Source organism: Pleurodeles waltl, chromosome 3_1 (assembly GCF_031143425.1).
Source record: "Pleurodeles waltl isolate 20211129_DDA chromosome 3_1, aPleWal1.hap1.20221129, whole genome shotgun sequence".
Classification (NCBI taxonomy): Eukaryota; Metazoa; Chordata; class Amphibia; order Caudata; family Salamandridae; genus Pleurodeles; species Pleurodeles waltl.
In genome coordinates, this window is record NC_090440.1 from 396,022,820 (window position 1) to 396,050,544 (window position 27,725).

Sequence of the window (27,725 nt, forward strand, 5' to 3'; positions counted from 1 at the left end):
AAAAACCAAAACATATCATTGCGCCAAAAAAGATTGTGATCTCAAAAATTTTGGACACAGATAACGAGGACATGGATGATTTATCTCAGTCCGATACTCCTGAGGATGTTTTTTCTCCTTCCTCTCCTTCCCCCAAACGTAGAAAAATTTCGGTTGCTGGCCCCTCTTCTAGTGTTGTCGACTCGGAGGGTGTTCCTATGTTCGACCCATCTCTCATACACCACCCAAACTCGACGGAATGGCTCCCTTTGGACCATGTAGGGGATTACATTGCTTCCCGCTTACGTCTCCCTCTGGATAAGCAGACAAGATCCAAGTTGAAATCCGAATGCCCCAGACCGTCTTTAAATTCTAATATTACTGCAACACCTATTATTGATGACTCTCTTATTACTTTCTTTACTAAATTTGGTAAGGATCCTCGCAAAGGAGTGGATAGGGCCTGGACCACGTGCCAGGACAAGCTCCTGGATGTGGTGGGTCCTCTGGCAAGAATTTTCGATCTAGCTGAATCAGCCAGGTTAGAGGACTCGTCTATTGATCCCTTGGATGTTTCTCTTTGGATTCAAAGAGCCTTTTGTTTCCTGGGCAATGCTAACGCTGCTATTATTCATGAAAGGCGTAAGGGCCTTCTTCTCAAAATGGATCCCAAACTAGCCAACTTCGCCTCTCAAGATCCTGGCATTCAAGCTGACGGAAAACTCTTCGGTGACAATTTCATCAAAGACGTCAGTCGTTTTGTGTCAACATTCTCTTCTTTGGACAAAGCCCAACAGAATCTCAAAAAGGTCTTTAACCAGCGTGTTTTTTCCCGGGCCGGTAGAGGTAGGAGCCGCTTTACCGGCCGCACATACAGGAATCAAGGCTCTAGAGGATCCGCCAATTCCTCCTTCAATTCATATTACCACGAGTTCAAACCCCAATTCTACCCGCAACGATCTAGAGGGTTCCGCAACCGTGGCCAACGTTTCTCCAGACCGGCCGTTAATCCAGGTAAGCCTACCTTCTGGCCCTCCCGTGGGAGGGCGTCTTCGTTTCTTTCTTCCGAAATGGAAGTCAATTTCTACAGACCCTTGGGTTCTTTCCACTGTTCTGGGATACCAGATCGAATTCCTCTCTCCTCCCGTCCAACTCTGTCTTCCTCCTTTTCCAAAGTTTTCTCTAGAAATGTCCTCTCTAATATCCTCAGAGATTCACTCGCTCTTAGAAAAAGGCGCCATTCACCTTTGTTCTCCAGACCCTTCCGGATTCATCAGCTCCATTTTTCTCATTCACAAAAAGAACAAAAAGTTAAGGCCGGTCATCAACCTGAGATCGTTCAACCAATTTGTCATCTATCGACACTTCAAGATGGAAACCATTATCCATCTCAGGGACATTTTGCTCCAATTCGATTGGTTGGTCAGATTAGACTTACAGGATGCATACCTTACCATTCCTATTCATCCGTCACACCGGAAGTTTCTGCAATTCCTTTGGGGCTCAAAAACGTATCATTTTTCCTCTCTCCCGTTCGGTCTATCCTCAGCACCCTGGTGCTTCACAAAACTATTGAAACCAGTTGTCACCTTCCTTCGCTCCCTAGGCATCAGGCTCATTATCTACCTAGACGACATTCTGATCATGCATCAGAACAAATCATCTTTACTGACCCATCTCCAGATAACATCCACTCTCCTGTCAGATCTTGGTTTCCTAATAAATTACGAAAAGTCAGTTCTCCTGCCTTGTCAACAAATAGAATTCCTGGGCTTCCAAATCGATTCAGTTTCAGCGGCTCTCTTCCTTCCTCGTTCCAAAATTTCCGCAATAAAAAAGGAACTATTCTTAACTCTTCAAAAAGATACTATTTCTCTCTGGACTCTCGCAAGGATCGTCGGCCTCCTCTCGTCCTCTATTCAGGCCATCTTTCCGGGACCCCTTCACTACCGCGCCCTCCAGCTTCTAAAAATCCTTCATCTTCGTCGAGGTCTCGCCTTTTCCGACCTTGTCTCTCTAGACCAGGAATCCCAGCTGGAAATTCAATGGTGGATATCCCATTTAGAGGCTTGGAACGGCAGATCCATCTTCCCCTCTGTGCCCGATCTTGTGTTAGAATCAGATGCAAGTCTCACGGGCTGGGGCGCCCGCTGTGGGTCAATATCGACTGGCGGTATATGGTCCGCAGAGGAGTCCAGATTGCACATAAACTGTTTAGAGCTTCTTGCAGGCTCCTTTGCAATCAAAAGCTTCACAAAAAACAGGGCACGCTGCTCCATTCTGCTCCGTATGGACAGCATCTCAGCGGTGCGTTACATCAACCATTTAGGGGGCACCAGATCCAAACCCCTGGCCCTTCTAGCCAAGAGCCTCTGGGATTTTTGCCTGTCCCACAAATTTTCTCTCCTAGCAGAATATCTTCCGGGTTCACTAAATTCCAATGCAGACTGGCATTCCCGTCATCTCTCAGATTCCAGCGATTGGAAATTACATCAGTCGGTCTTTTATCAGATAGAATGCAAATGGGGTCCTTTCCACGTAGATCTTTTTGCGTCCAGACTCAACACCCAGCTTCCTCTCTTTTTCAGCTGGCGCCCGGACCCTCTAGCGTTAGCCACGGACGCCTTCCTACAAGACTGGTCCGGTTCCCTCAATTATGCCTTCCCTCCCTTTAGCCTCATCAACAGAGTCCTGAACCAAGTCAGACGTCAGAAAGCTTCCATCGTCCTGTTGGCCCCCTTTTGGCAATCTCAAGTTTGGTTTCCTCCCCTTCTCGAGCTAACAGTGGATTTTCCCATCTTACTTCCGACTTTTCCGTCCCTTATTCAAGATCCTTTCGGTCGCCCTCACAAGCTCATCCTCGACCACTCTCTAACCATCTCGGCCTGGCTCATTTCCGGTCTGCCCGGCAGACCCATTCTATTTCGGCAGAAGCTTCAGAATTCATTAATAACGCATGGGCACCCGGTACCAGGCAAGCCTATAAATCAGCCTGGGCTCTTTGGGCAAGCTGGTGTCTGGGAAAATGTTCCAATCCCTTTTCAGCAGATCTGAACCTAATTATTAATTTCCTAGCCGCTCAGGCGGGCCTAGGTAAGTCTTATCGCACTATAAACCTTTACAGATCAGCTATATCCATGAACCACGCAAACATTGATGGTAACCCGGTCGGGTCCCATCCGCTGATCTGTCGTCTTCTCAAAGGAGTCAAACTCTCCAAACCCCCCTCTGCCAAGTACACTCATATCTGGGACGTTTCCCTCATGTTAAATCTTTTCCTTTCCTGGCCAGATAATCCAAGTCTTTCTCTTAAGATGCTCTCCGCCAAGCTTACTATGCTGCTTTGCTTAATTTCAATTAAAAGGACTTCGGACGTTAGGTCCTTGGATGTTTCTGCCCGCCAATTCTTACCTTCTGGGGTCCTATTTCACATTTCCAAACATACCAAAACTAATTTACACTCCGTCTTCTATCCTTTCTTTCCTGACAAACCTAAGTTATGTGTGGGTCTTTGTTTAAAAGAATATGAAAATAGAACTGCTGTCCTGAGAAAGTCCTCTTCCAATCAATTACTGATTTCCTTTTGAAAACCTCATGGTCCAGTGACTTCGGCAACTCTGGCCCGCTGGATTAAAATGATTATGTCCTTGGCTGGTATTGATATTTCTGTGTTTGGAGCACATTCCTCCAGAGGGGCCATGGCATCCAAAGCTTTCGCCCTTGGGTCCAGCTTGGAGGACATTCTCAGGTCAGCAGATTGGTCAAACGATAATGTTTTCAAAACCTTCTATTGTAAACCTGTTAGAACTGCTTCTTCTCTGGTTATTGATAAGCTTTAAACCTGCATAATAGAGCCTCCGGTCTTGTCATAAAATGTAGATTTTCCTAGTAAGTTATGACGGAAAGTCTTAATTTTATTAAAGACACGGAGGCGAATATTATCCCACCACAGTACTTCTATTAATTGTACTTTTTTCTTTCCCGCCCAGCGACTCCAGCGTTGCCTCCAGCTTCCGGATAACGCCGCCAGATCAATCAGTTCCTTCTTCATGAAGAGGCCTCCGGAGGCGTCATTGCAACCCTTCCAAGATCAGTTTCCTCATCCATCATCCTTTCGGCTCTTCACTTTGCTACAAGACTTTTGCTCCATTTCGTTGGCTTTTGCAATAATTGGTCTTATTTACCCTTTGTTTTATGACTCTATTTGACTTGCTCGTTCAAGAAAAGAGGGCTGCTTGCAGTGAAGGGTGCTCTCTATGGTTTATGGCCCGTTCCTATTGGTCTAGTTCTAGGTATTGTTTTGCTCCCATTGGTTAGTCCAAGCCTAGCCTTCTTGGGAGTTGTAGTTTCTTGACTGCTGCTGTTAAAATTAAAGGTTGAAAAGAACGCATAATATTCGCCTCCGTGTCTTTAATAAAATTAAGACTTTCCGTCATAACTTACTAGGAAAATCTACATTTCCTTTGGTAGTGACTATATTGAATGTTTTGCCTCTCACTGATTGTGAATGAAGTGCATTTGCACACTGATGGACCTGGCCCTTTTGCAGGGTCATTCCCCCGACTTTTTGCTTTTTTGCCTCCTTATTTTTCTGACCTTTGTTGGCTGACGTTTTGACTCTGAGCACTTTTTCACTGCTAACCAGTGCTAAAGTGCATGTGCTCTTCCTCACAAATTTGGTACTATTGGATTATACCTAATTGGCATATTTAATTTACCTATAAGTCCCTTGTAAAGTGGTATTCCTATACTCAGGGCCTGTAAATTAAATGCTACTAGTGGGCCTGCAGCGCTGCTTGCGCCACCCACTGAAGTAGCCTGTCACACCTATCTAAGGCCTGCTAGCTCAGAGCCTGTGTGGGCAGTTTCCTGCCACAGGGACCTGGCATCTAAATTTACTTGCCAGGCCCAGAACTCCCCTTTTACTACATGTAAGTCACCCCTAAGGTACGCCCTAGCTAGCCCTTTGGACAGGGTGCCATGTATGTAGAAGGCAGGACATGTGCCATGTTGCGTGGCCTGTCCTGGTAGTGACAGACAGCCTAACTTGGTGTCTCACTGCTGTGAGTGCTGCCTCCTCATAGGATTGCATTCGAAATGCCCTGCCTTATGTGTAAGGGGTATTGTCTGATTTCTGAGGGGTAGCGTAGGCATGTTTGGTATGGTTGTGATAGTGGTGAGAAATGCTGCTTACTGGTGTAGGTGTATGTTTTATTACTATCACAGAAATGCCACTCCTAGAAAGTGCGCATTTATCTGTGCTTATGACTTTGGTGTTTTGCAGCTTGCCTCCAATCCACGTCTGGGCAGACTGACAGTTGGGGCTTTGTGCATACTTCTCAGACAGCCTGAACACAGGGAGGGTGGAGGTGTCACAGAAGTGCATCTACATATTGTAAAGCCTTCCTGGGCTGAGAGAAGGTAGAGGCGGGGCACACCTGCATTTGTAAAGGCTGTGCCCTGGCCTCACACAATAGGGTCGTTAACCCCCCACTGATGTTTGGAGCCTGTGCTGAAAGGAAAGAGGGGGCACTCCCAGAACCAGTTGTAACTGGCTGGAACCTCCTCTCCCTACCATTGTAAAACACACTGTAAACCCAGTATAAGTACAGGGGAATTTTCCCCACAATTTGAACATTCTTGGGACTTGAAATTGGACGCAGAACGCTGATGAATGGACTCAACAGGAAACCATCTTGGACTGCTGCTGCTGTGCTGACCTGTGACCTGCCTGGTCACTAGAAGGAACTGCCACCATCTGCACCCCTTGTGCTGGCCTGTAGCTGGGCCCACCAGCCCTGTGCTTCTCCTTGTCTTCTTGCTGGTTGCCAGGGGCAGGGTGCTGTGGCCCCTGACCCCTGCAACGATCTCTGCAGGCTTGGCCTTGGAGCTTTTAAAGAGCACCCCTTGAGGCCCCCAAGATCACCGCAGCCCGGGAGCATCAGAGTGTACCTGGCGCCCTCCACTGCGCCTCTTCTCTGCCGGGATTCACAACCGCAACCCGGGCTTGGAAAGGTGCCCTCGCGCTTTCATAAGCGCTTCCCTGCTGCTAGGATTCACCGCCGCAGCCCGGGCTTTGGAACTTTGCTGAGCACGAGGTTCGCGCTAGCCTAGTGCCCCCGGGGCACAAGGAAAAACCAACCGGAGCAGGTGTGCTCCTGTCGGTGCCCCCGGGACACAGTCCGCACCCAGGAGCGCCCCTGGGGCACCAGCCACCTCAGATCTGTACAGAACTCACCGCGGCGGCCCGGGAACACCTCAGAACACTCGCGCACCACATCGGGAGTGGGCGAATGCCTTCTCGGGCCCCCAGAGGGGTCCGAGTTCCGGAACAACTGAAGTGCAGGACTCGGGGAAGGCGAGGGAAGTGCCCCCTTCCCCGGTTGCTGCCGTAGGAGCAGGGCGCTCCTTTTTCACACTATTTGGGGCATTCCTGTTTCTCCGGGAAGGAAGACCTCGATGGAGGTCCCTTCCCCCTGAGTTGTTGGGTCTCGTCTGGCCTCCACCCCGAGGAAAGGGTGTGAGAAGGCCGAGGCAGGCCCGCACCTAAAACGCAGGCCCCCAGAGGGGCTCGTTGTACCCAGAGGAGAGGGTGCCGACCGCCTCTCTCCCCCAGGAGCATCGTGTGGCCCCCGTTGTGCGCGCAGGAGCGCTGGGGGCCACCTCATGCTTTTCTAGGCACTGGGAGTGCCTCTACTACAGAAACCAGGTACTTTTTTAGGGAATTTGGGCTCCAGGAGCATAGTATAGATCTTTGGATGTTTTTAGATTTCCTACCTGCTTTCTGTCACTACATATATGTGCTAATGTTCCTTTTATTGGCATGTCTAGCTGATATGTATTTGTATGACTTGTGAGATGTTCTCTAATGTTCCTTTTATGGGTATTTAGGAATTTTTCATGACAAGTGCATATAACTCTTATTGTAATTCCTGACTACTGTTTATGTTGCAGAATCCTGAGTACTTAAATGTTCTAATGTGACAACTGCATATTCTTGCAGATTATTGTAACTTGTGTAACGATCTGACAACTGCTAAGGTAGCAGGATATTACTTACGTGTAATGTTGGTCTAGTGATGTTTTGTGCAATACAGATTATTTTTACATAGCTCAGTGTTGTGTTTACTTTGTGGTGTACATTTTGCGACACGTGTGTTGTATGTGTTGTGCAAACGCTTTACACATTGCCTCTGGGATAGGCCTGACTGCTCGTGCCAAGCTACCAAAGGGGTGAGCAGGGGTTATCTTGGACGTGTAACTCCCTTGCCCTGACAAGAATGGGTAGGTTCTGCCTGGCTGAGGTGCAAACCCTAGCCAATCAGAAACCCCATTTCTAACACACATGATCTGATCATAGTTGCACTTTATTTTATTGTTGATAGTGTGGTGTCCAGATGTGCCTTGTGGTATCCTGATGAGCCTGACTTTGATATTATACTATCAAAGAATATGTTATCTGTGGCCCATAGCTGTTTGTAGTTACTCTGGAACCTGAATCGTAGGTCTAGGATACTAGTTTTATTGTAATTTCATGCTGCACTTTGGACAGTCATTCTGCCTAATGTCACTTTAATTCGTTGTATTTGGTTTTATACGACCCCTTTTTGGAGTCAGAAGTATCTGTACACATTAGACCTGATAAGGGTCACTGTACTGACAGGCTCCACATGTTACAGTATTTAGGTCTGAAGGTATCCTATACATATGTACAGTGGTTGGTACAAGTTAAATTAGCTCTTCTGCACTTTATTTCATCACTACTGCCCTGATCTTTCTGGCATTGGTATGTCCCCCATATGAATGACTCTGTTATGTGTGGAATCTGTTTACGGAATTGGTGAAGCATTCTTTTAATTTCTGATTTGTTTGTCCGTAATAATTTCAATGATCTTTATTTTGCTATCCCTGCCACTAATATGTTTCAAATGAATGATTTTATTATGTGGGGAGTCTGTTTACGGAACTGGCGAACTGTTCTTTTTAAATGATGATTTGTTCACATGCAATGATACTACTGAACTTGTTTTAATTTTGGACATAATGTATTGAATTGTGTGCTTTTATGGTCTCACAACCACATAAAGATTTTATACTACTTCTACTACTTCTACATTTCAAAGTGCATATGAGCTGAGTGTAAAGGTGTCAGGTCCCTTAGGGAAGGGCCTAGCACCATGCGCTGAACAAGCACACAGGACACAGATGTAGACACGTTGGGTGTGGTCACGAGCGGTCCACAGCCTCTTTATTTGTACTCTTCAGCCAAGTCCGGCCTCTGAGGTGCAAACTGCATGGCCACGTGTCCTAGTAGTCTCTTTACTGAGGTGCCCCGGCCCTTTAAGAAAAGAGGTGCTATGTCAGAAGTTTAGGTTAGATCATGTGTCTGAGACATTGTGCAACCTCTCACATGACCACTGTGACTTAAAGTTCCTCTTATTTCAGGAGTAACATCTCTCTCTCTCTCTCTCTCTCTCTCTGTGAGTTTCGATGTGTGTGTGTGTTTTTAAATCACGCCCTACGGAATGCAGTCATTTTTTATTACTCGCGAAATGATTCTAGTTTATGAAAAAAGTTTGTGTTTTGTCTATCATCCATTTTAAAAGATTCACTTCAGAAAAAAGTTAAGACAGATTTACTAGGCATTCTATAGTGCGCAGACAAGGTGTACATGTGCAAACAGTGTTATAAGGAATTTTGGGGCCCTGGGCAAGACATATTTTTAGGTTCCCTATTCAGAACAACTTGTAAGTTTATTGCCTCTTTTCTGCTAATTGAGGCCTGTAAAATGCCAACCAAACTTTCAAAACTGGGGGACACTCAAAAACAATTGAACTATGCCTTGCACGCAAATATGCCTTGACAGGGTTCCAGAATCCTTAAAATGACCCTGACCAACAGAAACAGATGTAGAGATTGGTAGAGAGGAGAGAGGTCTACATACATAAATTGATAGATTTGAGACAGATGAGACACCTAGGAAAGTGGGGACCCTGGGCAATTGCCTACTTCGCCCAGGCATTAAAACGTCTCTGTGTGCAAATGTTTAGCACAGGATTTGCTCCTATTTACTTATGGACCGATTACTCACCCCCTTGCCTGTCATCTCATCCCAGCACTGAACTGCATATTAAAGCACAGACCCAAAATTTAGTTAATTAATAAAAATGTAGTCAACATGTTTGTGCTGCTACACACGTCGATTCCGAAGATAGAACTCAGTACTCAAAGCAAATAAAGCATTTAAATCCCCCGACTTTCTCAATGATTAATGATCCATAAATATGTGAGTGGAAGGCCAGGGTCCACTCTGAAAAAATCAATAACTGGGACACGCTTGTCCTGCACCTAAGATGCCACAACTGTAGTGAGTGTGCCTTGAACAAAGATGAGAGAAAATTTGCTAATGGGGTTAATCAAATATGCTAATATAGGTTTTGCCTCCTTCCTTCTTTACCCTGAAAGTGACAGCTAACGTTCTACTCTTACACACAGGGTTATTTCAGACCAGGAATACCTTCACAGTTCTCTGTACATCTAGTAAAAAAAGTAGAACATCTTACAGCAAAAAATAGTTTTGAAGAACAATCTGCTAATAAACAGGTTAAGAGGGGAGAACTCTGGGAAGGACAGGGCATAATGTTTGTAAAACAAGCCTAAGCTGAGAGACGCTGAACTAAGGTGGCGCCAGAAGCTTGGCTGATGTTAGTCCAACCAGTTAAGTGCTTCAAAGGAACAGTTGTGAAAAGGAGCCGTAGGCAATGTATGAAGTTTTTCACACTGTAAAGCGTACAGAGTTAGTGCTAAATCCTAAGAAGTGAGAAGTGCCAAGTCCCAAGAAGGGAGAAGAGCCTGGAAGGCACATTTTGCTGTTGACAGCTGATCCTATCAGCTATCTTCCATCCTGATCCTATGAAGTATCCTGAAGTCTCAAATAGAGGACAATTGAATGCAGATGGCTGCATCTGCCTATCCAGCAAGGAAAGCACAATTGATGAAAGTTTTCGAATAGGACCGCATCCAAGTGAAGAGGTTGCTTATTGTTGCAGCAGTCTTTGAGTGAACTGTAATGCCTTACATATATTGTGATCATGGAGTGCCTACAAAACTACTGAAAGACTATGGGGGTGATTCTGACCCCGGCGGTCTTCGACCGCCGGGGCCAGGGTCGGCGGGAGCACCGCCGACAGGCCGGCGGTGCCCCGCAGGGCATTCTGACCGCGGCGCTTTGGCCGCGGTCAGTGCAGGAAAACCGGCGGTCTCCCGCCGGTTTTCCGCTGCCCCTAAGAATCCTCCAAGGCGGCGCAGCTCGCTGCGCCGCCTTGGGGATTCTGACACCCCCTACCGCCATCCTGTTCCTGGCGGTTCGCCCGCCAGGAACAGGATGGCGGTAGGGGGTGTCGCGGGGCCCCTGGGGGCCCCTGCAGTGCCCATGCCAATGGCATGGGCACTGCAGGGGCCCCCGTAAGAGGGCCCGCTTGTATTTCACTGTCTGCATTGCAGACAGTGAAATACGCGACGGGTGCAGTAGCACCCGTCGCACCTTCCCACTCCGCCGGCTCGATTACGAGCCGGCTTCATGGTGGGAAGGTCGTTTTCCCCTGGGCTGGCGGGCGGCCTTTTGGCGGCCGCCCGCCAGCCCAGGGGAAAACTTGAAATACCTGCCGCGGTCTTTTGACCGCGGCGCGGTATTTTGGGGGCGGAATTCTGGCGGGCGGCCTCCGCCGCCCGCCAGAATCAGAATCAGAATCACCCCCTATGTGTATATCTATAAGAAGATTGCTCTTTAAGACTTCCAGCTTTCAACCTAGATTCTCATTTAACTGAATGTCAGAACCCCTTTCAGAGGGCATAGGACAAGCAGGAGCTATTGGGCCGAACTGTGAGGGTTGAGGTCTTTTAATCCAGATGTCCTGGGGCACGACCTACTCTGGGCCCTATGAAACTGGGTCAAGTACTACCCCATCAGCATTTGACTCTCAGTGGTAGTGTTGGCTGAGCAGTTCAAGGGTCCTTGAGGAAGGGGATGGAGGGGTGGGGGTTCTGTAGGTGGAGTAGGTGCAATGCCTACATGGGTACAAAACTAAGAGTGCATCCAGCAACTCCAATTAATGGATGCCTAGCCAGATACTCACTTTTAAGATAAAAGTAGTATTCATATAAGAGCACAAAATAAAATACAGCACGTACAAACAATATACAAAATCTGCATAAGGCTGGCACTCTAGCACTATCTGAGAAAAATCCTGAGTCTCACTCCCCTGTCTGCGAGTGGTGATTATTCCCCATTTATGTGAGGCAACATTCAGGTTAGGTCCAGCTGGAGAGTACAAGGCTTAGAAGTCATACTATGGCTTTTTAGGTTTCTAAGGGGGTCATTCTGACTCTGGCGGCCGGTGGCCGCCAGGGCCACCGACCACGGGAGCACCGCCAACAGGCTGGCGGTGCTCCCACGAGCATTCTGACCGCGGCGGTTCAGCCGCGGTCAGAAGCGGAAAGTCGGCGGTCTCCCGCCGACTTCCCGCTGCTCGGAGGAATCCTCCATGGCGGCGGAGCGCGTTCCGCCGCCATGGGAATTCTGACACCACCTACCGCCATCCTGTTCCTGGCGGGTCTCCCGCCAGGAACAGGATGGCGGTAGGGGGTGCCGCGGGGCCCCTGGGGGCCCCTGCAGTGCCCATGCCAATGGCATGGGCACTGCAGGGGCCCCCGTAAGAGGGCCCCACTGTGTATTTCAGTGTCTGCAATGCAGACACTGAAATACGCGACGGGTGCAAACTGCACCCGTCGCACCCCTGCAACTACGCCGGCTCAATTCTGAGCCGGCGTCCTCGTTGCAGGGGCATTTCCTCTGGGCCGGCGGGCGCTCTTTTGGAGAGCGCCCGCCGGCCCAAAGGAAATGTTTGAATGGCCGCCGTGGTCTTTTGACCGCGGTGCGGTCATTTGGCGGCGGTACCTTGGCGGACGGCGTATAATCACCCCCTAAGTGTCCAGGTGCTGTAGTGCTATTGGTCAGAACAAGTTCCCTCAGGACTCTGAGGTCAGGCAATTAGCTTTACCTGCTCCCGTTGATGTTGCAATACAGAATACCTCAGGAGCATTCAGCAGTCTGCCATCACATTAGACTGGATTGGGTGCTGGCAAAGGGCTGTAGTCTTGTTCTTGCTGGCATGATGGCAGAGAATCCACAGTGCCCTTTGGTGATGCCGTAAGTTCCTCTGATCCCAATTATTGCTCAAGTCAGGGATTTGGTTGCACGGATCATATCCCGCAGATCTTCACAGTTCCACACTGCACCTGGGAGTTGGCCCTCACTTTTGGCATTGGTGCACCAGGCTGATAGGTTGTCTTCACAGCAGCACCTTCTAGCAGAAAGGGTCACCAGCTTGGGCTGCATATGGGTGGATGGCCCAATGGGTACTGCAACAGTTTACTTCATGGTGGCCCCCTCTGGCATACAGGGTTGCCAACTTGAGCAGCACATGGGCAGATGGCCAGATCAGCGAGGCAACACTTCACTGTGAGCCCATTTGACATATGTGCATATGGGGTTGCTAACTTGGGCACCACACAGACAGACAGTCTGATTGGTGTGGCAACTCTTCACGGCAGCCCTCTCTGGCATATGGGCTTTGGTATATGGGGTCGTCAACTTGGATAGACTGCCCGATCAGTGCAGCAGTCCTTCCGGACCATAAATCTCACACGCCTCTTCAGAGATCTATTCAACGGGATCCTGCACTTGATCTCTCTCCCTGCAGGAAATCTCCTCCTCCTCAAGAGTTCCTCTGGTCTTAGCAGGCAGATGTTGGTACTCAAGGACAAATGTTCTTGATTCACCTGAGTGATGCCCTCTCATCAAGCAGGGAGGCTAGCAGATGTTGGTCCCCAATCCTGGTCAAAAAGGCAGAAGTCTTGATGAGCTTCTCCTTGTTTATGTACAGTCACATATGACTGTTTGATGATTGGCAATTTGGAAGACTCAAGCTGCCCTTTTTAAAATCCATTTTCAGATATTTAGGCCCTCATTATGACATTGGCGGTAAGTCCCGCTTACCGCCATGCTGACTGCCGCCAACATACTGCCACCGTAGTGGAATACCACCACCCATATTATGACACACACATAGCAATCCGTCACTATACAGACACACACACAAGTCCGCCAGCCCAAAGGTCAGTGATAAACTGGTGGTATCCAAACCCACACCTTTTACGCCAACAGAACTACGCCCATCACATTTTGACCCACAAATCACTGTGGTGGACATTCAATGGCGCTAAACCATTGGCGGTACATACTGCTGCTCTCAAAATACACACACACAAACAAAACAACACTACATTGGACAATTCAAACTACACACACCTGACACACATACACACACCACACCCAAACCACTATAAAACACACACCCACATTACCCACAACCCTTTACGACTAGTAAGAATTGCCAAGAGAGATAGATAGACCAAGAGCACCCACACAACTCGAGCCACATAACACCATCACGCATACACCATCCACGCACCTTACAGCACACACCCCAACACATCATCCCACACACCCTCACACACACCACTCACACTACACCCATAGAACTACAAAGACACCCCAGGTTCTCTGAGGAGGAGCTAAGGGTCATGGTGGAGGAAATCATCCTGGTAGAGACACAACTATTCAGATCACAGGTGCAGCAGGCATCCATTGCTAGGAAGATGGAGCTATGGCAGAGAATCGTGGACAGGGTCTAGCTGTGGGACAGCACCCCAGAACAAAGGATGACATTAGGAGGAGGTGAAACGGCCTACGGGGGAAGGTGCCTTCCGTGGTAGCAAGACACCAAATAGCTGTACAGAGGACTGGCGATGGACCTCCACCTCCTCCCCCACAACTAACAACATGGGAGGAGCAAGTCTTGGCAATCATGCTTCCTGAAGGCCTGGCAGGAGTAGCAGGAGGACTGGACTCTGGTAAGTCAAATCTCTATTACTAACACCCCCCCTACCTGCATGCCATCACAAACGCCCACCCATACCCTCACTCCCATTATTCCACCACCTCACACACACCCCACCATCACAACCCACCCATCCCAATACCAAGACCTGCATGTAACAACAATGCACGGACCCCCATCACAGACCTGCATGGACACCCATCACTAAAGCATGCACATTAGAGAGAATCACTTAGGCCACAAGTCAAAGCTGCCAGGGCAATCACAACCATAGAGGGAAACACACCCATGCACAAGATGTCACACGCAGAAACAATAACACTGCATTTACATCCCCACAGGTCCCCCACCCAACGTCACCAGAGAGGAGGTGCCAGCAACATGCAGTCCCCCCTCAGAAGAGACCCGCAGTGATGACAGCAGCACTTGACGCCTGGATCTGGATGACAAACCTGGCCTATCAAGGACCTCCGGACAGTCGGTTACCCAGGCACAGTCCCATACCACCACAGAGCCTTCCCCCTCAGGAAACACAAGCACAGTACCCACCCAGTGGGCCCATACCTCTGTCTCCAGGACACGTCTATGAGCAGTGTGTCCACCACTACAGGGACCCCAGGACACCCCACAAACACAGGACAATCCGGGACCTGGGGTCAGTGGCAGTGGGCACACGGTCCAGGGAACAGAGGCACAGGACAACAGGGAAGCTGGGAGGACTGCAGTGCGACAGGGGGAGGACAGGCCCAGGGAACTGACTCTCCAGGAGGCACTTGCAGGGATCCTGGGAGCATAGCACCATTCCCAGGAGAGGATGGGCTAGATACTGGACAAGTTGCAGGAGGCCCAGCGGCTGCAAGAGGGACAGTACCTGGGATCAGGGAGGACTTGAAGGACATCAACACCACCCTGGTCACCATTGCAGGGGTGCTTGTAGACATGGCAAGCACCATGAGGGTGCAGTGGCACGCCCCCGGGCCCCTACCACTAGCCAAACCGATGAACAGCCCTCCACCTCCGCTGCCGCTAGTGGACAGGAGGCCCCGCCACAGGAACAACAGGCCACCAGCACCCCTCCCCCTGCAGAAGGTGAACCACCCCACAAACAGGCCCTGCAATCCAGGCAGAAGCCAGAGACTGTTGCCAAGACCCCCGCCAGGAAATAAGACTCTCCTGATTGTCACTCTTGTGTCCCACTCTGTCACCCTGTCCACCTTGAACTGCGATTGCTCCCCTTCCCATGCCACCTTGGACACTGCACCTGTGAAACAAATAGACTGGACTCTATCCTGGACATTCCTTCACCATCGCCCCAGCCCATTGCACATCCCCCTCTACTTGTTTGGCACTTAAATAAACACCATTTGAAAAAATACAAGTATGGAGTCTGGCAAATGGTTGCACTATGTATTCGTTTAACAAGCTTTAAACTCTGCAATACAACTGTGCAGTAATGTATACATAGGAATGACCTATAGTTGGCTTCAATCAACACACCAGGAGTCAGAGTGGGGCACAGATATCTAAAAATAGAGATGCCAAAGGGTACAGTAAGTGGCCATAAAAGTGGGAAAACAGCCTGCCAGTGACAATGTCAAACAAAAAACTGTCATTGTAAAATGAAGTTACAGTATCTTACCTGTGTGTCACTGGACATATTGTCGTATTATTGCACTTCTGTTGTCCTCATCCTATGCCTTCTCATCTTCACTGTCCACAGGGTCCACTGCTGCCACACAACCATTTCCAGCCTCATCCTCCTGCAGAAAAGGCACCTGGGGACGTAAGGCAAGGTTGTGCAACATACAGCATGCCACGATGATCTGGCAGACCTTCTTGGGTGAGTAGTACAGGGATCCACCAGTTAGATGGAGGCAACAAAGCCTGGCCTTCAGGAGGCCGAATGTCCTCTCTATAATCCTTCTTGTTCGCCCATGTGCCTCATTGTAACGTTCCTCTGCCCTTGTCCTGGGATTCCTCACAGGGGTCAGTAGCCATGAGAGGTTGGGGTAACCAGAGTCACCTGCAAATATCGAGGGACAACTCTTAGCCACACACTAACACTTATCGCCCACACCATACCCATACACCAACATCCACTGGGTGGGAACCAGGGCTCACCTATTCGCCACACCCGGTGCCTCTGGAGTTGAGCCATCACATATGGGATGCTGCTATTCCTCAGGATAAAGGCATCATGCACAGACCCAGGATATTTTGCATTGACATGGGAGATGTACTGGTCCGCCAGGCACACTATCTGCACATTCATCGAGTGAAAGCACTTTCGATTCCTGAACACCTGTTCATTTCTCCGGGGGGGAGGACAAATGCAACATGTGTACCATCAATAGCCTCAATAATGTTGGGGATATATCCCATTGCATAGAAATCAGCTTTCACTGTGGCCAAATCCTACACCTGGGTGAATATGATATAGCTGCGCATGTGTTTTATCAGGGCAGACAACACTCTGGTCAGCATTATTGAGAACATTGGCTTTGACATTCCTGCTGCCAAGCCCACTGTCACTTGGAAGGAGCCAGTTGCCAAGAAATGGAGCACAGATAGGACTTGCACAAGAGGTGGGATCCCAGTGGGTTGACGGATTGCAGATATCAGGTCAGGCTCCATTGGGCACACAGCTCTGTGATTGTGGCCCTGTCAAGTCTATGGGTGAGGATGATGTGCCTGTCCTCCATAGCTGCCAAGTCGACCAGGGGTCTGAACACGGGTGATGTCTCCATCTCCTATTCATCCGCAGCGGTTGCAATATAGGGGGCAAAACGGTGAGCAGCTGTTCGGTATTCCATATTTCCAAACACTACGTATTGCATGTTGTGACTGTAACAGTATATTGCTGTATATACCCAAATGGTGCATATGTGTACTTTGACGCAATTAGGTGCCATGGCCTGCTCCCCCCTGAAATGGCATCTGCCTGTCCTGTGTGGAGGGCCATGTGGAAATGAGGTAATTCCGATGACATTGTGCGCCGTTGCGGGAGGCGGTCGAGTACCGCTGTGCAATTCCTCATTGGGCCCTATGGGTTACAGTGTCCAATCGTGATGTACGCCTCCAGTGACGGTGCGCATCGCCACGGACATGACTGCCATTTTCTATCTGTTCACTCACTTGCTACCTGACCTTCAACAGGAGAGGACTACACTGCAAGTGCTGCTGTGACCTGTGTCTGGAACCAACCATGGCCCGTGTCACTGGGGAAAGGGCCCCTGCCTTCACCGCTGCGGAGTTGGAGAGACTGGTGGATGGGGTCCTACCCCAGTACCGTATGCTGTATGGGACTCCAGACCAATAGGTGAGTACACTGTGAGGACGATGCATGGGGCATGTATGCATGGAATGCTGTGTGTGAGGGCCTCGTGTGGGGGGGGGCTGGTGGAAGGGTCCTGGCAGAGTGCTGCATGCATGGTGGGCAATGTCTGTGTGTAAGGGGATGTGAGGACTAAGGTGGGACATGAGTGTAACAGGACATTCTGACTGATACCTTTTTCTATGGGTATTTCTCTGCAGGTCAGTGCCCATCAGAAAAAGAGTATAAGGCGTGCCATTGCCAAGGATGTGTGGACCCTGGGGGTCTATGGCAGACAGAGCACCCACTGTCACAAACGGTGGGAGGACCTGAGACGCTGGGCATGGAAGACGGCAGAGGCCCAGCTGGGGATGGCCTCCCAACGAGGAAGGGGTGCCCATCAAACCCTGACCCCTCTGATGGCCCGCATACTGGCGGTGGCCTATCCAGAGCTGGATGGGCGGCTGGGGGCATCACAGCAGCCACAAGGGGGTGAGTACAGTTCCACAATATACTACTTACATGTAGTGGGGTGGTCTCTGAGTGGAGGATGTGGGCCTATGGGTGCCCCTAAGCCAGGTTGGACATTGCAGGGTAGGTCCCATGTTGGGCAGGGTATGGTGTAAACCTCCTATAACCAAGCTAATAGGCATCCACTACTAGGCAGGGGTCTGTGGGTCTCAGGTATGCTGCAATTGGCGTTAGATATTCCTGTCCATGGCCTGGTGACTAGCATTGTGACTGTTAGTGCATTGCCTACTGCGTTGGGCTGTTCCCTGTGTGTGTGTGTCGTGTACGCCAACGGTGGTGTTGTTCCTGCCATTGACCAAGTGTATCCTTTGTCTCTCTCCCCCCTTTTTGTTTTGTCTCTGTGTCCTTCTGCATTAGCATCATCTGGCGGAGGAGCAGAGGCACCGGTGACGGAGGGAGCTGCATCCCACATGGCCCAGGAGGCCGAATCCACCGACGGTGAGGGCACCAGTGGGACGGAGGGCGAGGTGAGCACCACAGTGGAGACAGGAGGGGACAGTTCGGATAGTGATACCTCTTCCCATGGAAGCTCCCTGGTATTGGCGGACACATCTGTGCCCATCCCAACTACAGGTACAGGCGCCACCCCGTACCAGCACCTCCCTCCCAGCAGCCCCTCAGAGTGTTTCCCGTGCTCGCTCACCCAGGAGGGTGGGCATCTCCTTCGCCCCAGGCACCTCAGGCCCTGCCCCAGTTAGCCCTGCTGCCCTGAGTGAGGAGGCTATTGACCTCCTGCGATCCATCTCTGTTGGGCAGTCAATCATTGTGAATGCCATCCAGGGGCTGGCAGCCCATTTGCAACAAACAAATGCATTCCTGGAGGGCATTCACTCTGGCAATGCGGCCCAACAGAGATCAATCCAGGCTCTGGCCTCCTCTATGATGTCAGCCATTGTCCCTGTTTCTAGCCTCCCCACTCCAACTTCCTCTACCCAGTCCCATTCCCCTCAACCTCAACCTACCGCAAGCACACAGGCAGACCAGCATGCGCCCAGGACAACACACAGGAGTGTTTCAGGCAAACAAAAGCACCACACATCATCCCACAGGCACTCACACAAACAATATCCAGATGCGGACATACCAAAATCCACTGCCTCCACTGTGTCCTCCTCGTTGTTCACCTCCCTCCCAGTACCGTCTACACTCACACCTGCATGCACTACATCCTCATCCACTACCTCCATCACCAGCACGCCTATCACTACACACCCCTCACTGGCAGTCACCACCTTCACATCCATGCACACGTCCCCTGTGTCCTCTTCCACTCTGTCTGTGCCCCCTCCTCCCAAAGTACAGAAATGCAAGAACTCAGACACCCAACAGCCATCCACCTCACAACAGCATCCAGCCCATGCACCTGCACCCAAACACAGCAGACACCTCCTACAACCACGTCCTCTTCCTCCACTCCCAAACCTTCACCCTCTTCCTGCCCCAATGTCCCTAAGAAGCTTTTCCTCTCCACCGTTGACCTCTTCCCTACCACTCCCCCCTCCCCGTCCTTCATGTCGGGCCAGGGTGGTCAGAACGCAGGCGAGCACCTCAGCCACCCACTTCACGGCCACAGTAGTGTCGACAGCTACTGCAGGTGGGAGAGGATCCCGGGCACCAGCCAGTAGCACTGAAAGGGTGCCTGCACCAGATGCATCAAGGAAGGGGAAGGAGGCACCAGCAGCTGCTACAGGGAAGAGCAATGAGGCACCACTAGCAGTGGCTAGGAGGGGCAAGGGGGCACCATCAGCTGCCACAGGGAAGGGCAAGGAGGCTCCACCAGCAGCACCTGGGAAGGGCAAGGAGGCACCACCAGCTGCGACAGGGAAGGGCAAGGGGCATGCACCTCCAGGCAGGAAGGACAGGAGGCCTGGTGCTGGGACTCATTTGGAACCCCCACTTCCATCCATGACGGTTCAGCCATCCGAGGGTGCAAGGGAAGGGCAAGGGGCATGCACCTCCAGGCAGGAAGGACAGGAGGCCTGGTGCTGGGACTCATTCGGAACCCCCACTACCATCCATGACGGTTCAGCCGTCCGAGGGTGCAAGGGAAGGGCTGGGGCCTCGCCCCACCACTGCCAGCACCTCAACCAGCACCTCCACCAGCACTGCTAGCACAACCACTGCCAGCAGCAGCCGCCCCAGTGGGCAGACGTCCGAGTGTACAGGGGATGGGCTGGAGCCTCCCCCCACCACTGCCAGCACTGCCACCAGCACCAGCCCCAGTGGGCAGCCGGCCGAAGCTGCAGGGGATGGGCTGGAGCCTCCCCCCACCACTGCCAGCTCCACCAGCAGCACCACCACTGCCACCACTGAGCAGCAGTCACTGCCGGCGGACAGTGTGTAGTCCTGCCTCCATGGGCTGTTGTGCGTCCTGGCCCCTGCAAATCCTGTGGGTCTGACACCCACGTGAAAGACTGTTACCTTGCACTCCCCAAGATCTGCATCACAGGGCACAATGCCCCCTCCTGAACCAGTGGAAGAAGCCATCCACTCACCCCAACCTTCCCAGGATGAAGCACACTGGGCACAAGGCCCCCTCCAGAAGCAGTGGAGAAGCCATCAACTTACCCCATCCTTCCCAGGATGAAGCACACTGGGCACTATGCCCCCTCCAGAACCAGTAGAGAAGCCATCCACTCACCCCATCCTTCCCAGGATGAAGCACACTGAGCACTATGCCCCCTCCAGAACCAGTGGAGAAGCCACCCACTCACCCCATCCTTCCCAGGATGAAGCACACTGGGCACAAGGCCCCTTCCAGAACCCGTGGAAGAAGCCATCCACTCACCCCATCCTTCCCAGGATGAAGCACCCTGGGCACTATGCCCCCTACAGAACCAGTGGAGAAGCCATCTACTCACCCCATCCTTCCCAGGATGAAGCACACTGGGCACAAGGCCCCTTCCAGAACCAGTGGAAGAAGCCATCCAGTCCCCCCATCCTTCCCAGGATGAAGCACACTGGGCACTATGCCCCCTCCTGAACCAGTGGAAGAAGCCATCCACTCACCCCATCCTTCCCAGGATGAAGCACACTGGGAACTATATCCCCCTCCAGAACCAGTGGAGAAGCCATCCACTCACCCCATCCTTCCCAGGATGAAGCACACTGGGCACAAGGCCCCTTCCAGAACCAGTGGAAGAAGCCATCCACTCACCCCATCCTTCCCAGGATGAAGCACACTGGGCACAATGCCCCCTCCAGAACCAGTGTTAGAAGCCATCCAATCACTCCATCCTTCCCTGGATGAAGAACACTGGGCACAAAGCCCCCTCCAGAACCAGTGGAAGTAGTCACCCACTTGAGAGACTGTGGCCTTGCACTCCCCAGGACCAAGTAGTGGGCAAACCACCCACTTGTGAGACTGTGGCCTTGCACTATTCAGGACATCGCACAGGCCATGTAGCCCCCTCCAGGATCAGTGGTGTTGTACCATCTTCCGGCTGAGGGCCCCCCCCATTCCCCGTCCCCCTGAGATGCCTGTGTATTTTCGACCTGATGCCCCTGCAGTGTTCTCTCCGTGTTGTTGCAGGAGTGAGGTGGGGCCTTGGCCTATGTGATGTGGCCCTGTGGCCCACAGACATTGAGGACTGGGCAGTGTCCCTACATTTGTAAATTTGTATACACGTTTGTATTTTGATGCACTTATTCATGTTATTTTATCGTATTACACTCACTTTCTTCCAATCATTAGTCCTTGCATTATTCCTGAGGGGTATGGGGTGGATATGTAATGTTTGTGCATCTGGTTGTGTGCATAGTGTTGGGGGTTGGAGTGTTGCATGTTGCGTGCTGTGTGTGTCACTCTCTTTCTCCTCCTCCTCTCTTGTGTGCTAGGTGGCAGTACTCACCGTGGTCGTCTTCGCCGGCGTTGGAGTTCATAATGCAGGAAAATGTAGATGAGCATCGGAAATATGTGCAGCTCGGGCTCCATGGCGCCGTGGTTGTTCCCTGAGTGTCCAGAGGTGAGTCCTTTGACTTCTGTGTTCTGTTTCCGCATGACTTTTGATGTCGTTTGTACCGCCCCGGAAAAGGTGGCGGATAGGCCTTTCATAATAGTGTGGGCGGTACATTATCTTCCGTCTGGCTGATGGCGATTACCGCTGTAGTGCTTGTTAATACAGCCATGGCGTTCGGTGTGTTAAAGGGGCTGTCTATCTGAGCTGTTTCCTATGTGGTCATAATTCCATTTTTGTTACCGCCGGCCTGTTGGCGATATTACCACCGCTTTATCACCGATCGCCAGGGTTGTAATGAGGGCCTTAGTGTCTTTCTCTTTGAAATTCCTTTGAAGTGCCCACTCCTCTGTTCTATCATTTATCCAGGAAGCAGTCTGTCACTGCAGGTGCAACTGCAACCTTGAAATCCACACAACGCAGGCCATGGGACTGCTTTGAGGATCACACCTGAATGTCAGCTTCACTGATATATGCCTAACAAAATGTTGCTAAAGCCCCAGCCGTGCTCTTTATGATTTCATGTCTCTGCAAAGTTTTCCCTATCAGCCCCATCCTCTTTCCCAGATGTGCCCAGGACTCCATGTATGATACCTGTTAGATCTGACAGCCTGAGGGTGGTCACCCCTAACTTTGTGCCTGCCTCCCTCCACTTTTTAGATACTGTTTTTGCTGGTTTTAAGACTCTGCACACTTTACCACTGCTAACCAGTGCTAAAGTGTATATGCTCTCTCCCTTTAAACATGGTGACATTGGATCTTACCCAATTGGACTATTTAATTTACTTCTAAGTCCCTAGTAGAGTGCACTATTTGTGCCCAGGGACTGTAGATTAAATTCTACTAGTGGGCCTGCAGCACTGATCGTGCCACCTACTTAAGTAGCCCCTTAACCTTGTCTCAGGCCTGCCATTGCAAGGCCTGTGTGTGCAGTTTTACTGCCAATTCGACTTGGCATTTTAAAGTACTTGCCAAGTCTAAAACTCCCCTTTTTTCTACATATAACACACCCCTAAGGTATGCCCTAGGTAACCGATAGGCAGGATGCTGTGTAGGCAAATGGCAGGACATGTACATGTCCTAGAAGTGTAAAACTCCTAAATTTGTTTTTACACTGCTGTGAGGCCTGCTCCCTTTATAGGTTAACATTGGGGCTGCCCTCATACATTGTTTGAGCGGTAGCTGCTGATCTGTAAGGAGTAGGAAGGTCATATTTAGTATGGCCAGGATGGTGATACAAAATCCTGCTGACTGGTGAAGTTGGATTTAATATTACTATTTTAGAAATGCCACTTTTAGAAAGTGAGCATTTCTCTGCACTTAAATCTTTCTGTGTCCTACAATCCACGTCTGGCTGGGTTTAGTTGACAGCTCCTTGTGCATTCGCTCAGACACACCCCAAACACAGGATACTCAGCCTCACTTGCAGACATCTGCATTTTGAATGGGTCTTCCTGGGCTGGGAGGGTGTAGGGCCTGCCTTCACACAAAGGACTTCCACACCCCCTACTGGGACCCTGGCAGACAGGATTGAACTGAAAGGGAACCTGGTGCACTTCTAAGGCTCTCTTTGAAGTGTCCTCCACTTCAAAGGCACATTTGTGTATTTAATAAGGGCCGATAATCATAGAAAGAGGGACCGGGAGTTTTTTATGGTCCAGTGTACAATCTCCCTAACGAAGTAATAAATAAAGTAGTACACTGTTCCAAATTAAAGTAGGAAGGACTCTATTAGCCAGGAGCGAGAACCCTCAAGCATCACATTGGATGTCTGGTTTCATCATTGGGAACACTCCTCGTTAGGCCGGTATTGCAATGCCTAACGGGCTCCCAAACGGGAGCTCTTAACCGTGTTGCGGGTGTATGATGAGTAGTTGATTTCAAATTCTCATGCAATTATGGAGAGACGAAAGTAAAATTGGTTATCCATCCTAGAACAATGATCATGTATTTTAATCAGAATAAATTAGATGGAGACCAAAATTAAAAACCAGGGGAGAGACAATATGTGAGTGTGATGTTCACGTGCTCTCAACAATTAAAGTAAGGGGAACAGACCTATTGTGGTTCCTCTTAGCACTGGGTCTACATGTTTCGCGTCCATTGGCCCACTCGGGTCCATTGACGCTTCATCAGGACCGAAAAAATAAAGACTTCTCCAAAGGAAAAATAACAAAAATATATACGTCCTAATTGGGACAGATAAATAAAGCAGTCACTTACTTCAATGTTTGCTATGTCAAAAATAGGTCGCCCTACAAGAATAATAATAACATTATAAAAATTTGTACAGAATTATATGTAATACACACAACATTGTGAACGATGTGATTGCATGCACCATTCGTGAGAAGTGAAAAGAATATTTATGATGAGCTTACCATCCCCGATTTTAGGATAAAGCTCCTAGAGATTGCTAGTCAGTAGCTGGAACTAACAATCTAAGTGTAGGTAGTTATAAAAACAAAAATTATGTTGTCAGAGTTAAAAAAACATATCTCACAACAGAAATCAACAGTGGACATCCACAATCTCTTTTATAATGAATGTATTGTAATATTGGAATTATATGCGTGAAGAACCCCAATTATATAATGTCGCATTAAGTGTATTGCGAGATCCCTATCGTATCATAAGGGAAGTTTTTTGGTTAAAAGGAGCTATATGTTTAAAGCCTGTTTAGACAAAGTCAATCCTATGTCAGTAATCCCTCATTAGCGGTTGCTCGGCGCCGGTCAAGAAACCAAGTTTATAATGAAAGCATTTCATTAGAAATGCACGGAGCCGCTAGATCAATGATGTAATCCACATCGTAACATCATAGGAAAAAGCACTTACGATTCGATGTTAGCTCGTAGGTTATTGCACCTACCCAACCGACAGCGTCCCAGCAACTGGGTGCCGCGTTCGGATGCGTCAGTTATACGCGCGTATAGTGCTGCCATAAAAACTGAAGAAGGACTAAACGATATCTATCCTGTAGATATCGAAAAAGGACAGTAACCCTCCCGTCCGGATGAAAACCCGACTTTTTTGTTTGTAGCCTTTAAGGTGTACACTATGGTGATAGTCTGTTATTTGTCATTCAAAAAAGTTGATGTAGATAAACAGAATAAATATTGATCATGAAATACCACTGGATGTCCAGGCTTAAAAAATCTGAAATTGTTGATGTGGTTAGACAACCAAATTAGATAAATCACCACTAGTAATCCCGGCAAAAATTAACTGGAATTCTTATTAAAAAATTATTTTAAATTTTATTTTTGGACCAGTCAAGGAACTACAGATGATTGAAGGAAACCAATTGGTTATGATGAAAGTGTAGTCCAAGGAATTTCGTTGTTCAATCCCCGGACTGATGTCCCTAGTTTAAAGATCCAACGTTGTTCCAATCTAAACAGAAATTTGGAATCGTTAAGTCTAACTATGGGAGCTTCCAGTACCACCCACCACAAGTCATCTGGATTATGTGGGGTTTCTACGAATGTAATGTGCGACACTGGCCTTGACAGAGAATTACTTTGAGTTTGAAGAACAGTTTTTCCATCAAATACAAGGAACATCAATGGGTAGTACATTTGCTCCCAGTCTAGCGTGTTTATACATGTTCGACTTTGAAAAGAAATATATTTTGGCATCATCCAACCCGTTTTTTAATGACATACAGTTATGGAAACGGTACATCGACGATATTTTGATTATATGGAAAGGACCTCTATCTGCAGCTGATGATTTTATCACTTGGGTCAACTCACTTGATCCCTTTTTGAAATTCACGGCTACAGTATCATCAACCCATCTACCGTTTTTGGATTTGATGATTTCAGTCAATGAGAATGGCTTTTTATCCACTAGTACATACCACAAGCCTACAGATCGGAATAGCTTGTTGCTGTATGAAAGCCACCATCCAAAAGCACTCAGAGATAACTTACCAGTAGGTCAGTTTTTACGTCTAAGAAGGAATTGTAGTTCTCTACTTGACTTTAACCAACATGCGGAGACCCTACAAGCTAAACTCTGTGAGCGACACTACCCACCAAAGATTGTGAATTTGGCACGGAAAAGAGCCAAAAACAACCAGAGAGAATGGCTCTTAGCACCAAAAGAAAAGACCCCCCAGACACGGATCACCTGTGTCTCCACTTTCACTCCATTATCCAACGATATAAAAAAATTAATTAATAAAAGATGGTCGATTTTGGAAAGTGGAGGATTATCTATATCAAAACCATTATTTGCCTTCAAACGGACTTCTAACATCAAAGACATGGTGGTACACACACGTCCACATCATTTACATGATAATCCAACACAAAAAACATTGTGGGACCTTCCTCCAATTGAAGGACATTACCCTTGTGGGCATTGTAATGTATGTGTATTAACTAGACGGACTCAGACATTAGATCTTGAGCCAATTGGAAAGTGGCATTTGAAAAAACATACAAACTGCAATTCCAAGAATTGTATATACATGATCACATGTCCTTGTAGCCTTCGCTATATCGGGATGACAACACGACCTGTCAAAGTACGCATTAATGAACACAGAAGCAACATCAGATGTCGCAGATTAACCACTAAATTATCTACGCATTTCGTAGAAACCCCACATAATCCAGATGACTTGTGGTGGGTGGTACTGGAAGCTCCCATAGTTAGACCTAACGATTCCAAATTTCTGTTTAGATTGGAACAACGTTGGATCTTTAAACTAGGGACATCAGTCTGGGGATTGAACGACGAAATTCCTTGGACTACACTTTCATCATAACCAATTGGTTTCCTTCAATCATCTGTAGTTCCTTGACTGGTCCAAAAATAAAATTTAAAATAATTTTTTAATAAGAATTCCAGTTAATTTTTGCCGGGATTACTAGTGGTGATTTATCTAATTTGGTTGTCTAACCACATCAACAATTTCAGATTTTTTAAGCCTGGACATCCAGTGGTGTTTCATGACAATATTTATTCTGTTTATCTACATCAACTTTTTTGAATGACAAGTAACAGACTATCACCATAGTGTACACCTTAAAGACTACAAACAAAAAAGTCGGGTTTTCATCCGGACGGGAGGGTTACAGTCCTTTTTCGATATCTACAGGATAGATATCGTTTAGTCCTTCTTCAGTTTTTATGGCAGCACTATACGCGCGTATAACTGACGCGTCCGAACGCGGCACCCAGTTGCTGGGACGCTGTCGGTTGGGTAGGTGCAATAACCTACGAGCTAACATCGAATCGTAAGTGCTTTTTCCTATGATGTTACGATGTGGATTACATCATTGATCTAGCGGCTCCGTGCATTTCTAACGAAATGCTTTCATTATAAACTTGGTTTCTTGACCGGCGCCGAGCAACCGCTAATGAGGGATTACTGACATAGGATTGACTTTGTCTAAACAGGCTTTAAACATATAGCTCCTTTTAACCAAAAAACTTCCCTTATGATACGATAGGGATCTCGCAATACACTTAATGCGACATTATATAATTGGGGTTCTTCACGCATATAATTCCAATATTACAATACATTCATTATAAAAGAGATTGTGGATGTCCACTGTTGATTTCTGTTGTGAGATATGTTTTTTTAACTCTGACAACATAATTTTTGTTTTTATGACTACCTACACTTAGATTGTTAGTTCCAGCTACTGACTAGCGATCTCTAGGAGCTTTATCCTAAAATCGGGGATGGTAAGCTCATCATAAATATTCTTTTCACTTCTCACACGAATGGTGCATGCAATCACATCGTTCACAATGTTGTGTGTATTACATATAATTCTGTATGAATTTTTATAATGTTATTATTATTCTTGTAGGGCGACCTATTTTTGACATAGCAAACATTGAAGTAAGTGACTGCTTTATTTATCTGTCCCAATTAGGACGTATATATTTTTGTTATTTTTCCTTTGGAGAAGTCTTTATTTTTTCGGTCCTGATGAAGCGTCAATGGACCCGAGTGGG